This window comes from Petromyzon marinus, unplaced genomic scaffold (assembly GCF_048934315.1).
Source record: "Petromyzon marinus isolate PM22_M1 ecotype Great Lakes invasive population unplaced genomic scaffold, UKy_Petmar_22M1.pri1.0 PM_Scaffold_174, whole genome shotgun sequence".
Classification (NCBI taxonomy): Eukaryota; Metazoa; Chordata; class Hyperoartia; order Petromyzontiformes; family Petromyzontidae; genus Petromyzon; species Petromyzon marinus.
In genome coordinates, this window is record NW_027423140.1 from 21,886 (window position 1) to 34,152 (window position 12,267).

Consider the following 12,267-nt stretch of genomic DNA (forward strand, 5'->3'; position numbering starts at 1 on the left):
TCACCTGTACACTCACCTGTACACTCACCTGTGACACTCACTCACATGTACACTCACCTGCACGCTCACCTGTACACTCACCTGCACTCCCGCCTGAACACTCGCCTCCACGCCCACTCACTTGTACACTCACTCACTTGTACACTCACTCACTTGTACACTCACTCACTTGTACACTCACTCACTTGTACACTCGCCGTTTGTTCGTTCGTTCGTGGGTGTTTTTGACGCGGTTTTTTTGTGTTCGTTTGACGGTACAGGGGAGGGGTAAGGGTGGGGTGGGGGTGGTTGTGTTTAAAGTTCACAAAACTCGTGCATGTTCTTAAAAGGGGCCGCGCGGCCTCCGATCGATGTTCACAACTTTCCTTCAGTGTTGGGGTCAACTCGGCTACGCATCGTGTATTTAAAATATTAGTTATTGGAAGAAAAACATAAAGGATGTACACCGGCCGCTAATTTTGAAGATGTACGTGACTACGATTCCATTCTGAGATCATGGAGATCATCATCGAGATGATCATGGAGATCACCATCGAAATAATCATGGAAATGACGATAGAAATGATCATGGAGATGACCATGGAGATGAATATCGATATGACCATCAATATGATCATGGAGATGACCATGGAGATGACCATCGAGATGATCGTGGAGATGATTATGGAGATGACCATCGAGATTATCTTCGATATGATCATGGAGATGACCATGGAGATGATCATGGCGATGACTATCGAGATGATCATGGAGATGATCATGGTGATGATATTGGAGATGACCATCGAGTTGACCATCGAGATGACCATGCAGATGACCAATGAGATGACCACCGAGATGACATCAAGATAATCATAGAAATGACCATGGAGATGACCATGGAGATGCCCATCGATATGATCATGGAGATGACCATCGAGATGACCATCGAGATGATCATGGAGATGACCATCGAGATGACCATCGAGATGATTATGGAGATGACCATGGAGATGCCTATCGAGATGATCATCAATATGATCATTGAGATGATTATGGAGAAGACGATCGAGATGATTATGGAGATGATTATGGAGATGACCATGGAGATGCCCATCGAGATGATCATCGATATGATCATTGAGATGATTATGGAGATGTCGATCGAGATGATTATGGAGATGCCCTTCCAAAACCGGCGTGTTCTCTCATCTGTGTTTTGTACGTAATCTTTTTCGAATAAAAAGTACACACGTGTCCCGCAGAGTCTGTCGTCGTGGTGGTGGCTGACACGGTCGCATCGCAAGGCTCCTGTTGCTCACTCCTCCTTGATGGTCATTCCCAGGCGTGGCAGCACGCTGCTGTTTGACCGTCACGAGTCGTGGAACCAATTCTGAATTCACGGGCAATTTATTTTTAACACGCGAGGAGAGGACGCCGCTTTCTACACGGACCAGGCGTCGGCAGCCAAAATAACAAGACGGCCCGTTGTTTTTTTCTAATTTGGTATATTATATTGAAAAACATCTATCTAAATTTCAAGAGCCACCATGCCACGTGAATACGAGACGGTGGGTCCTTAATAAATAACGTTACGAAGCGGTCGCTTAAAGAGCCGCAGGTTTGCCCGACCCCTGACGTAGACGAATATGACCTCGCAACTTCCTTGCATGGAATAAAACGAGCAATACACGTTCCCAGAAAGGCTTTCAAGAGGGGGTCACAAGAATGTTGACGGCTGATCCCCCATTACAGGGGGGCAACATCGGAGACTTCTGCACGGTGTAGCCAACGCTCCCCTCGCCAACACGCGGAGACAGGGAAGGGTTCCAGTCAATTGTTTCCACCGTCACACACAGCTCCCTCCTTCACACACAACTCTCTCTCCTCTTCATCCACAACTCTTTCCTTCATCCACAGCTCTATCCTGCCTAAGGGCCCTCGTGATGACATTGGCGTTAATCGCATGTTTCGGTGGAATTTATCCGAATGAAGTGAAATCCTGACTCTAAAATGTGTGCACACATTTGATGGGTGCAGTCATTGTTAGCTGGGTCAAAGCCATCCACTCGTTAAACTCGAGAACCCGGTTCAATCACACGCAGTGGTTGCAGCCCTCACTCCAACCCAGGGTGTCACCACTCATGCAATTGGAAAACTGTTGTCACATCTGGGGTGGAGTACCCATTTTCTACCTCACTGCACTTGATAGAATTCAACATAAAGCAGGGTGATTGATGATCCAGCACTCACTGACTTTCTGTTGGAACTTGCTCAACTGCCCCAAATGGACATCTGTGAAAACGAGCTTCATGGCTCATCGGATTCCTCTAGTCTAAATAAAGATTCTGATTCACTCTGGCTTCTTGCTCACCGGTGGTCAGTCACCTCCATATCACTCTTCTGTCACTCCTATCATGGTTACTATTCCCCTGAATTTCACTTCTTAATTCCTCCAATTCCTCCTTCCATGCTGAGAGGTCTTGGTCTACCAGCCGACACACGATCAGATCAAAGATAGCTCCGCCTCGGGAGGAGGAGCCAAGAAGGAGAGAGATTTTTGGCATAAAAAGGAGCCGTTTCAGCATTGAATTCAACTCATCAGCCCTCGGGGCCAGCTCAACAGAAGAAGACTCATCTCAACTCATCTCAGCAGAAGACCCGCTCAACTCGTCTCAGCAGAAGACCAGCCATCACCGACGCCGGAGACGCCTCTACAAACTCGCCGAATTGGCGAGTGTCGCCGATTGGCGACCCGCTGCCGCTGTTAGCGGCCAGCGCCACCACGAGCGAATCGTGAGCCTGCAATCTACAACCGCCGACGACGGAGCACCAGCGTGCCAGCTGCTCGCAAACGCACTGCGCGCATTACCTAGCGTCCGCGTACAACGCGCCGCTGCGGGCGTGCTTCTACCGCCATCTACCGGACGGTCATCGCAACTACAACAACGAACTCGTCCGTCTGAACGGGGCCCGTAGCTATCCGTGGTGCTGAAATTTGAGGGTAAGAATCCACCCATTTTTTCGCCATATAGCATTGTGATATATAACGACTTATTGTTGGTAGCTTAGCTGATTGGAGAATGTAGAGTGTATTGATAACATGAAGATAATTTATATTTTAGTTTTTGTTGGTTCACTATATAGTACTGTGAATAGCTCAGATGTGTAGTCATTTCTGTGACCAGTCACTAGCTAATCACTCAGTTATTTCAATGCTAAATTCGCCTAGTTATTTCAATGCTAAATTATCCTGTTTGATTTGTACTAAGTGCCTTGGTGAATGTGTATGCTCTGACTTTAACGTAGCTATTTCTGTAGAAGTTACAAGCTAATCACTCAGCTATTTCAATGCTAAATTCTATGCTAATTCCATTGTCAAGGGGTGCCTCTGCGGATGTGTATGCCTTAACTTAGCTATTTCAATGCTAAATTCTATGCTAATTCCTTTAACAATGGGTGCCTCTGCGGATGTGTATGCTTTAACTTTTAACATAGCTATTTCCGTGACCAGTCACAAGCTGATAATTCAGCCATTTCAATGCTAAATTATATGCTAATTCTTTTGTCAAGGCGCTTTGTTCCTCTCACACAGCTTAAAGGCCGTGATCTGAACGTGGCTCTTTCACTCCAGCGCTGTCCTACCAAACAGTCTCGCCCCTTCACCTGATGAAGGCCGCTTGTGTTGTGGCCGAAACGTCGTGAGAATATTATTGTGTTATTTTATTTTATCAATTTATTATTTTATTCTCATTCTACGTGACTTTACCGAAAGAACCAAAGAAGATGAACGTATCAACTCGTTCACCAACGTCCGCCGAGTCCGAACCAACTACTGAAAGAAGAATCAACTGATACGTATGATACACTGCCCCCCACTACACGACAATCCAGACGTCTGCTTGACGCAAAGAATCGATTTTGAACATTGGCCTACTCTTTCACCACTCATACCATTCAACACACACACACGGGTCATTAACAAAAGCCTAAAACCTCAAGCCATTGAACCATCCGTGATTGTGGAAACATCGCAACGACCGAGTGAATAATCCGTCGTTTTTAAGAGTGTTCATAATTTTCCTCTTTAATATTGTGTTGAGGCTGTACTTCTAACCGCATAAATTACCAACTGAACCATTAATAAGGATTAATTCTTGGCACCTCACCACGGAGCGCCGCTCGTAGGGGGTGAAGAGCGTGTTCAACCGGTTCCCTGTCAGGGGTCTGGCCACAATTAATTAAAAGATTGGCCCGAGATAAGGATCTCAAAGGGAAACATCGCCACCCATTGAGTTGCGTTGAGAAAGTCGATTAGAAATACTTGAGTCTCGATTTAAAGCTTTCGTGACTGCAATGATTAATATTAACGAACGACTCAAGTATTCTTCTTTGGTTCTGTCGGTAAAGTCACGTAGAATGAGATTAAAATAATAAATTGATAAAATAAAATAACACAATAATATTCTCACGACGTTTCGGCCACAACACAAGCGGCCTTCATCAGGTGAAGGGACAGCGCTGTCCTACCAGACAGTCTCGTTATTTTATTTTATCAATTTATTATTTTAATCTCATTCTACGTGACTTTACCGAAAGAACCAAAGAAGAATACTTGAGTCGTTCGTTAATATTTTTCTTTCTGCATAATCTTGCTGGTATCCATGAATGAAATAACGAATTCAAACGCATATTTGTGCCTTCAAGAATAATACTGGTTGGAGTGCCCTTTCAACGAGTAGCGTTGCATAATAATCAGTCATCCTATTGTTAACAACGTGACAATAATTGCATTAAGGGCCGCGCATGATCAATGACCGAATGCTGTGTTGTGTGACAATTCAAGTGACGAAAACATTGCGGCCATTGAGTGGTGTTGATAAGGCAATTAGAAGTATTTCAGTCGAACGCTTTAATTGCATAATCGTTATGAATCAATGAACGAACATCGACGTGGTACTGTGCTGACGATTTCAAGCATAATAACTTCGCATATCAGAATGTGTTAAAGATTGGATACGAATCAAAGACCGAGTGCCGTGTTGTGTAACAATTCAAGTATACGAGTTTGCATATTATAAGGTTAAGGTTTTGATAGAATAGTTCGCATGTTTTTAATCTCTCTCTCAACAACCGATCGATTGTGTTACGCGTCGGGAATTAACCACAGGTGCCGTTATCAAAGTGAAACAACGCAATCGTGATGGTATCATGTTAACGCTGTGTTGAAATTCCAAAATCTCGAGATTTAGTTTTCATATTATCCAAAAATTAAAGTTAGCTAGAAAATAAAATTGATTGAAGCAGAAGGTTTGTGTGTGATTCTTTCTGAAATTCTGCATAATATTGTTCTGCGTATGAGATCTGAACTTTGAGGGGACCTATCACCACACATAATCCATAACACACATAATTAATGATGTTCAATCGAGAGTAATCGTATCCTTATCGATAATACGGAATTAAAGAGCAGAGTCGAATCGACTCTCTCTCATTTACGCTCACAACGCCTGCGTCACTGCATACGATTAATCGCGTTGTTCCAATTAATAACCAAACCTCGTCACCGAGGCTCGACCACATAATCCATAACGACCTGGATTATTATAACCACGCCCACTCGCATAAAATAATACGATTATCTCTCGAATCAGCGTAATGTATACGCATAATTACACCAATTAACATAATTTCGGATAAATTATGAAAATTTCAAATTTCATTTAATTTTCATTATTTTCATCAATTTTCATAACACCTATATATGCAACAAAGGGCCTGCCACAAATGAACCATAATGCCTTGCTGATCTCGTCAAGGAGCATAAACAATCACGCGAACTCCGACCATCCTCGCAGCAGCGGCTTTTGGCTGAGCCATCGAACAAAGACGGTCACCGCATCGCGCGGTTTCAGATGCGCTTCTGTGGCCGTCTGGAACGCTCTGGGAAGCCACTGGGAGCTATGTACTTTTAAATCTAGATGACAAACTACATTTCTTTAGAACTGCTTTTTGTGTTTACTTTGTTGGCTACGTACGCCGCGAAATAAGTTCAACATACATTCGAATTCGTTGACAGTTGTGTTCAGTTACACAACGTGACCACGGGGTGGCGCTATATGCTAGAGCCCCGTACCTCTAATGCACACGTGTGCACACTCACGATAAAGAGGTACACACGCACCAACACCGACCAACTCTAACATCGATAACGACCGTCGTTCGCCAATAAGTGACAGTAACATTACGACAGAGCTTGTACAAGACTCGGTGCACTTTGAGGCCTTGTGAATTGTCGAAAGCTTGCTAACAGGAGGTCAGGGGTCAGGCCCAGGTGTCATAGGTTGACTGACTGGGGAGACTGGAAGATGCAACACCTGCGCTCCCCACTTGTCAACTTGCTGCATTATAGTCGCCCGGCACTTGGCTCGTTGTTGTGAGGGTCACTGCTCTGTGCTCCGTTCTTCTTGGAGGGTGGCTGCCTCCAATTGCCCAGGAGCGTCCTTCACGAGTTTCCCCCAAAAGAGGCCGATCTTGACACCGCTAGTACTGGTCATCTGGAAGTCCAATCAGCTCCACATCTTTCTGTACCGCATCAGTCCATCTCTTCTCTAACCCCTGCCTCGCCCATTCTGCCCCTCTATCCAGACGCATAAAAGTTTATTTGGCATGTGATGGCTGGGCATGCGAGCTACATGACCCAGCCAAACGAGCTCACTGGTGGAAATGTCCAGATATTTCAAGGATTTGGGAGCTCCTCACACAATCCAATCTCTGTTTAAACATAGACAGGTCAGCCTAAATATATTAAACTGGCGTAGATGTTCCTTTAATAGTGCTTCATGTTTTTCAATTCTAGAGAAGGGAGGGAATAACTGGCCGAGAAGACCTGGAGCTTCCTATGGAGTGATAGGCCAGGTAGCTTCCACACAGCATTACGCAGGTAGAGATAATGCCGCTTAACCGGTATTTGTTAAGATTAGTGCCAGGTGGAGGGGTTACTTGCCATTCGCACACACTAACCTTGCTGCAAAGCCGAAACAGACTTTTGGGGCAAGTACTGTTAGTAAGCACTGATGAAACCTGACGGGGCACACACATCCCCTGCTCACACTCACCCCCTACTCACAGGTCAACCTCACCACATTCACCCTCACGCTACACGACACCTCACACTCATACGTTCTACTATTCATCACACACTACACTAAATACTACACTATATAACATCACACACTACAATATTTACTACACACTACACTGCACTACTCAAACTACTATACATTACTATAGTGTGCAGTACGCCACACATGAAACACGAGGCAAAGATCCCCCATTTAGCCTTAACAGACTGCAGGGGCAAGTGCTGTTCGCGAACACTTATGAAGGCCGGCACGGCACACGAGGGGGTGGGTGGCCAACACCACGCCCGGCCACCTTTGTCTCCCTAGTGACAGTGTTTACACATCGCACCAGGTACTCATTTGAGTCTAAGTCGACCTCGGGGAGGCCCGGGACCGGTTCAAATAATCGTCACTGGTGTTGGCCGTGAGCGGGAATTGAACCAGGGTCGCCAGGTTCAAAGCACAGCGCGCTAACCGCTACACCACTGCTCCCCCAAATGAAACACACACACATAAACACAAACACATGAATACACACCCACATCGTGATGCACCTCCCATAGCTCATCTTGCATTGCGCTGCGGTGGCGAGATGTTAACTCCCTCGCCTGGTGGGCAGGGGGCGTGGGTTCGATTCTGACCCTGACGCCTGCTGCTGTATATTTGGAGTTTAAATGTTCTCCCCATGGTCGCAGTAGGATTTTGTTTTTCGGACCCTCCAGTTTTTCCCTCCACATTTAGAAACATGCCCTTCGATTATTTGATTCCCTATACATTTCCACGTGATAAGCCACTTTGTTGAGCTATCATTTGTGGCCAGGTCACTTCTGAAAAAGAGCTACATAGCTCAGTAGGCCTTACTTAGTAAAATAACAGTAGTTCAATTTTGATTTAAAGCCTTCGTGACTGCAGGGATTCATATTCTTGGTTCTTTCGGTATCTGTTTCTGGTGTGGAACAATCAGTTTCAGTGTTTCTTATTGTTTTATATTTTTATTATTTCATTGTTTCCCTTCTACGCGACTTTACCGAAAGAACCAAGAAAATAACAGTAGTTCAGTTTACCATCCAGAGCCTGTCCCTGATCTGGGTTCATAGGCCTCCCATCTGGGGAATGACGATGGAGGTCAGGACAGCCACCTAGGCTGGCGTGGTGGTGGAGGCCATCTCAGCTTAAATGAGCGGCACTCAAGCACTCTCTTGCTGGCTCTCAAGGAAGCTGTCTCTGGTGTGGACCAATCAGGTTCAAAGACGACGCTTATATTACCAGAGCGTGTTTTTGTTTGCATGTTCACCACAAGCACTGTGCGTGTGGTCAATGCAAACAGGATTCCTTGCAAAAGGTTTCAGTTTGGTGTTTTAACATCTTAACACCTGTACCAACGTGACTTTACCGAAAGAACCAAAGAGTATGGATTCCTGCAGTCACGAAAGCTTCAAATCAATCGTAACACCTGTTTCGTTGCCAGAAAGGGTAAAACCAATTATTATATTCGCCTTTTAGCGTCCTCTGGTCTCACACCGTTTTGAGACGAGGCTCAAAAAGCTGTCTCGGGTGTGGAACAATCAGCTTCAGAGTGTTTTTGTTTGCATTCTGACCACAAGCATTGTGGTTAATGCAGATATGATTCCTTGTAAAAGGTCTCAGTTTGGTGTTTTAACATCTTAACACAGCTGTTTTGTTGCCAGAATAAAGGGGAAAAACCTATGATCAATTATGTTCTGCTCACGAGAAATGTTCTCGCACGCACGCTTGCTATCACCAGCATGTTAAAGCCCCGTCGTTGACAGACCACATCCTCCTGCCACCACACGTGGTGCACAAATATAAGCTCGCTCCCTGCCCCACGAAGTAGTTGACCATCGCCTTATCACACTGACGAAATGCCACTGCGCCTCAGCTGTATTTTCGATATCTCCTGGGCCTAAACTTTTAAAAGTTGACAAACCAACTCGGCCCACTTTCCCTGGTTGCGTGCAGGTAGAGTATCGATGAAATCAGCCGCTCTTCATCTAAATGCAGCACCCATTAATTTTGGTAGTCGGGGTAACATTACCATAGAGCAGAGGTGGGGAACCCTTTTTGTGCCAAGGGCCGTTTGGATATTTATAACATCATTCGTGGGCCATGCAAAATTATATTTATGTTGCTATGAAAAAAGCGCCTAGATTGATTGACTTTAGAGTCGTGCGGTTGCCTTGGCAGGGCCAGACCAAATGATTTTGCGGGCCTTAGACGGCCCGCGGGCCGGGCGCTCCCCACCCCTGCCGTAGAGGAACTGAGGCATATTGTCTGGTCATTTATTTTGTTATTTATTTTCTCCACACTTGGGTTAACGATTATTTTCACCATAATGTTCATTATCTCTGCTTCCTTAGCTTTGCACCCCACTCCCCATCCTGCAACACTTATTCTGTTTATCTCTTCCTCCCCCAATGCTTCTCTGTGGCTAAGCTACACAATCCGGCCGTCCATAAGCATGCCAGCTATCAGGTAAAGCACGCACGCATGGCCCTATGCCCCCCCGCATGTCCTGGCATGCCCTGGTACTTGCATCCTAATAATTCTGAAGGCGTGTGTGAAGGTGCATGTGTATATATGTGTAAAGCTCCCTCGCATTGTCCCATTTTCTAGATTATTTATTTCACGAGAACGTATTTACAAGGCGAGAGTACGACTAGCATGTTTCACAAGGCTATGACTATCTGCAGCCCCGGGGATTCCCCACCGGGTTAATCTTGAAAAGTCCTTGATGGTTTCCACCATGTAGATCTCGGACAATCAGCCCCACTGTCGTCCACCTGCAGTCGCCCTTCAGTCCCCGAGGGAGCGCCCCAATCGCGGGCCTCGCTCCCCCTTATATACCCGCTCGGCCACACCCTGGTAACTTGCAGCACTTTCCCCCCGAAGATTCTTCCAGCAGACTCTACCGTCCTCTATTTCCCTTCTCGAACCTTCCCTCGTACAGTTCCCTGCACCTGTTTCCACCGACCTCCACTGATCCTACTATAATCCTTGCCATGTACAGTACCCTACATATATGTGTGTGTGTGTGGCAAACGGTAGTGTAGTGGTGAGGTCACTGCGCTATAAACCTGGCGACCAGAGTTCGACTCCTACTCGCGGCCAACATCAGTGACGAACATCTTAACCGGTCCTGGGCCTCCCCGAGATCAACTCAGCCTGAAATAAGTATTTGGAGCAGTGTGTAAACATTACCACTGGTGAAACAAAGGCAGTCAGGCAATGGTAGAGAGTCAGCTCTGCCAATCAGGATTTGAACTTGTGACCTTCCGATTGTGAGCCTCTCATACTATCACTGAGCCACCTGCCTGGGAGAATAAAGCAGGGTGTTGACTGAATTCCTCTGTGTCCTGTTAGGAACTCGCCAACATTCAAGTCACTGGAGGAGAAGGTGGAGAGTACGGTGTCAACAATCAAGGTGAGACTGTGGAAGGTGTAAGAGGGTGATATTCGATAACTGGTAATCTATGGGGAGCGGTTAGTGGGAGTGTAGCGGTTAGCGCTACGCTGCGCTATGAACCCGGCGGCCCGAGTTCGATTCCCGCTCACCGTCACGACCAGTGACGGTTATCTGCACCCGTCCTGGGCCTCCCCTAGGTCGACTCGGCCTCAAATGAGTACCCAGTGCAGTGTGCCGTAAACATCGCCACTGGGGAGACAAAGGCAGTCGGGCGTGGTGTTGGCCACCCACCCCCTCGTGTGCCGTGCCGACCTTCATAGGTGCTAGCTAACAGCACTTGCCCCAACAGCCTGTCAAGGCTATATATGGGGGATCTTTGTCTTTGGTGTGTGAGGACATGCTCCTCCACGTTCCTGGGATTATTGCACTAACATGTAAACAGACAAACAAGTGTTTATTGCCCATGTATCTCGTGTCCTGTGTATTCGCCATTTGCTCGGAGTAGAATGTGAGATGTAAAAAAGGTATGTTTGCAAAGGTGTTTGTCAAGGCTGTAGTTTGTCTTCTGCTTGATTTAGTATTCAGGTCATTGGGCCCTTCCGAAATAAATAGATTCTAAAAATCTAAAATGTACTACACTTGGAGTATGGAGGTGTATTGGCTAGGACTGGCTGCAACCGTACTTTTGTTGGGTGTCTTCGGTGTTGTGGCTGGGCACTATTTTTGTAGTTCTGGAAGGTATCTGCCGTTTATATGAATGTTTTATTTATCTAAGGAATGGTTGATACGTTATACACAATGATAGAAGCCAAATTTATCGTCCAGATTCTTAGATGTCTCACTCTGGTCATCTTGCCCATAGTAGTAGCAATGTCATTGGCTATAATGACATCTCGATCTTGATTATGTTTCATGTTCAACGTGTCTCCTCTCTCGCATCCTGTACACACAGGCTCGGGTGAGCCGCAGTACAAGCCGCAGTGGCAGCATCTCAGAGGGCCTTGGGGCCACTGATATCATTCAAGAGGCGGAGGAAGCGGAGGAGGAGGGTCTGAAGCTCCCCGTGGTGCCAGTAGGAACTGGGGGACCTGGTGCCACTGATAGAACAGTGGAAAATGTGCCACTGTAACTGGGCCATCTGGGCTAGCTTTGCTCACTGCTGTGTAGAACACACAACCACCGCCAACACAGTGTAGGCTTTCGCATGCCAATGTTAACCAATGCCATCTATAAAACCACTATCCCGTGAACTTCACTCTTTGATTCCTCCTGCTATGTTGAAAACTCCACACAGGGTTCAACCACCGCACTGTAGATCACAACACCACACCCACTCGCAAACCTAACCACCCACTGATTCACCCTCTCACTCATCCAGTGTCTCACTCACCCATCCACTCTGTTACCCACCCAATCCACCTGCCCAAACCAACCCACCCACCCATCAAAAATTACCCACTCAAAAAACCGACCCATAAAAGCCCATCAGCATATAATAACACACCCACCAACCCAGCTACTGAACCAAACCAACTAACTAACCAACCACGCAAACCAACCCACCCACACCAACCCACTCACCCAAACCAACCCACCCACCCAAACCAACCAACCCAAACCAACCCACCCACCCAAACCTTTCCCCGCACCTCCAATGAGCACGGTTGGCTATGAACGGTGCAAAAGAAGTTCAAGATACATACAACTCACCCAAATTAAGCAAGCAACCAACCCACCCAC

General features: G+C 46.4%; 1 long non-coding RNA gene across 1 annotated transcript; it reads left to right on the forward strand.

Annotated features, from left to right (window-relative positions):
• The first annotated feature begins 9,036 nt into the window (after window positions 1–9,036).
• LOC142922799 (uncharacterized) lies at window positions 9,037–11,959 on the forward strand. The gene is made up of 3 exons (XR_012940350.1): window positions 9,037–9,596; window positions 10,485–10,545; window positions 11,480–11,959. It is a non-coding gene; the product is annotated as an uncharacterized LOC142922799 (long non-coding RNA).
• Window positions 11,960–12,267: the final 308 nt, after the last annotated feature.